The 2,800-nt window shown below is 41.6% G+C and overlaps 1 protein-coding gene across 1 annotated transcript in view; it reads right to left on the bottom strand.

The window, feature by feature from the left end:
* The window catches only part of si:ch211-14c7.2 (eukaryotic translation initiation factor 5B), an 18,977-nt gene extending 17,557 nt beyond the window's left edge, over positions 1-1,420 (bottom strand). The window contains exons 1-2 of the mRNA XM_034701745.1: positions 1,035-1,420; positions 1-384 (exon numbers count right to left, since the gene is read on the bottom strand). The exon at positions 1-384 is cut by the window's left edge and continues 2,546 nt beyond it. The gene's annotated coding sequence lies outside the window, so the exon portion shown is untranslated. The remainder of the gene's footprint in view (positions 385-1,034) is intronic.
* Between the last annotated feature and the right edge of the window lie 1,380 nt (positions 1,421-2,800).

Raw genomic sequence — 2,800 nt, 5'->3', positions numbered from 1 at the left:
TTAAAAGATTAAAGTTTGGAAAAATGACACTAAGCATTATGAAAAAGAGGAAATACTCTTATAGAGGAAGCATCCACTGAGAGAGAGCTCATGTGTTAACAGTTCATTCTGACAACATCTACGTTCTCACACAAAAACAGAGTCTGTTTCTTTCTTTGACGGTGATTTGGATTTGTGTTTCTGTTTCCTTTTATCGCTCCTCGAGTTTGAAAGTCTGACGAAGAAAACAAACGCCCAGGTCAGACATCCAGCTGTCAGAGCTGATGATAGAGAGGATAATGAGAAGTTTGTTGTCTACAAAACTGATGCTCAGTGACGCCAACTTCAGAGCTTCACCGCCCTCCCTTGTCAGCACGAGGACTGACTCAGCTGTCACAGAACAACCTGCAGGGGAGCGGGACAAAACAAGGTAATTAAGTGTTGAGGAAAGTGAAGCCTGCAGAACATTTATGAGTTATTATTTAAGTGTTGGAATAATGAAAAACATGCCAGGAGGAGACACAATCAAACACTCTTAAGATCAGGTGAGATCAAATAGAAACAGAACTGAGTAACATTTCATTTCCTGTGGTGCACTCAGAGGAGGATCGTGCTTCACTTTGCTTTGACTCACTGGATTCCAGCTCTCCTGCTTGTGGAGGTGTGAGTCTGTCAAAGGTCAAACATTTGAATCCAAGTGGCTTCTTTTCGTACTCCTCCTACACAGACAGGCAGGCCTTATGTTTTATATAAAATATGTGCAATCACACCAAGAACATGACATTGGATGTTGCATCAGCCAAACAGAATCATCATGAAAGATGAAACACAGGTGGCCATATTTCCATAAATCTCCTTCCACAGCCCACACAGCTGATCCAGAGAATCTAGTGTGGCCACATATCATGCAATCACTGAGCCTACACATATGAGGAGACTGTGCAGCACTATGATGGAGATAACACATCAAACCACACACTGTACCAGCAAAACCAGTATCCCCAGCCAACATGTCCTGAGACTAGATGCCCTATAATGGTTCCATCGTGTCTCACCTAATTTGATGCCTCTTGGTCTCCTCTGTAGGGTTTAAAAGAAGTGTCCTTCCCTTGATGTCTCTCTGCCTCCTTGTTGTTTACAGGAGAAGCCTTTTCTTCCCTCCTCGGGCTCTGGAGCATCCTTCAGCGGGATCACATCCTTCCTCTCGGCCTGCACCACTGGAGCCAAATCCCTCAAACACGCATCCAGCTCTGTCCCATCATCTAAATCAGACCTGAGCACCACGGTGAGTCCTTTTGTGTCTCTTCTTTAGTCTCTCTCCTCTCTCCTCGTTCGGCCATTGCGCATCACTTCATCCATCGCGGCTCGGCTTCGTGCGTCGCCGCATCTTACCGCAGTAGCCTCGGGTGCGCTCAGCGAGCAGGATGACGGAGAGCTAATTTGACTTGCAGCCCACTCACTGATAGGGGGGGTGGAGCGTGCCACACAGAGGCGGGGGGAGGCGTGGAGAGCGGAAGTGTATGAGGGGTGGTTGATGCCACACTGGACAGACATTTAATTCTAATAGAGAGAAGATAACTCAACTAATTTATATTTATATAGCACCTTTCATACATTCAAGCATGCAGCCTAAAGTGCTTCACAAAAGAACAGAGACCGGAATCAACAGAAATAGGTAAAGTGGAAAGGAAAGGGATATAAAATACTTAAAAATAAAATCATGACCATGAAATCAATACAATAAAAGCAGATAAATACCAGAAAAATAAAATAGTATAAATATATAATAGAATATTATAAGATAGAATAAAATAAGATAAATAAAAATGAGTTTAAAACAATGGTCATAATGGTAATAATGCAGTCCAGGTCTAAAAGGAAATGACTCTAAGTTAAAAGCCAGATTGAAAAAGGTAAGTCTTTATTCTACTTTTAAAAACATCCAGAGAGTACACTGTTTTAATGTCCAGGAGAACAGAGTTCCACAGTTTTGGTGCAAAAAAAAGAAGCTCTCTTGCTTGTGAGGGACACATGAGGAACATATAAAAGGGAAGCATTCGACGAAGTGAGCTCCATGGTTGTCAGTGCTTCCCATCAAAAGCTAGTCTGCAGAGGTTGGTGATTCACAAACATGGTATTGGAGAAGCTGTTGGCTCTGGTCAAAGTGCCCTTGAGGCAAGGCAAGGCAAGGCAAGGCAACTTTATTTGTATAGTGCAAAGTGAGTGGCAAAGTGTGCTTCTATGTTTGGTACAATTAGTTATCAGGCACATCCGGTGAACGGATTTAGCAGAGAGCAAGATGTACAGTATTTTTACTGCAGCACTACGTGTCTCTACAGAACTGTGTATCCTGACTGAACAGGACTTTTATTCAGGTCTTCATTGCGTCTTGTTTGATTCATGTTAGGTCTGCAAGCACATGGTCTGTTCATGCTAATGCTAGTTTAGCTGCCATGTGGAGCCTGCTAAGTTGGTATTTGGTATAATGGAAGTTATTGCATCATAAAGTACAGCTTATATTTCCTTTTGGTGTCCTTTAGGTTTTTTTTAATTGCAACTAATTTATTACTTCAGCTGCTACATGTTGTGCTGGATATTCAGTATATTTTGTATAAATAAAAAGTGGTTTAATTGTATGCATGTGTTCTTATTTGGACCACATGTGAAGATAGTATATCAGAGCATCCCGTGTGTAATTTCTGAATCACTGCTGGTTAACAGTAGTTAACTGGTTACAGTCCTAAGCAAATGTCTATTCATTTCAGGGACTGATGAATTAATGTATGTTCCTTTATACTGACATGATATTATCACTTTTGCA

The sequence above is a fragment of the Notolabrus celidotus genome, chromosome 14, assembly GCF_009762535.1.
Source record: "Notolabrus celidotus isolate fNotCel1 chromosome 14, fNotCel1.pri, whole genome shotgun sequence".
Classification (NCBI taxonomy): domain Eukaryota; kingdom Metazoa; phylum Chordata; class Actinopteri; order Labriformes; family Labridae; genus Notolabrus; species Notolabrus celidotus.
This window is presented reverse-complemented; position numbering and strand designations above follow the sequence as displayed.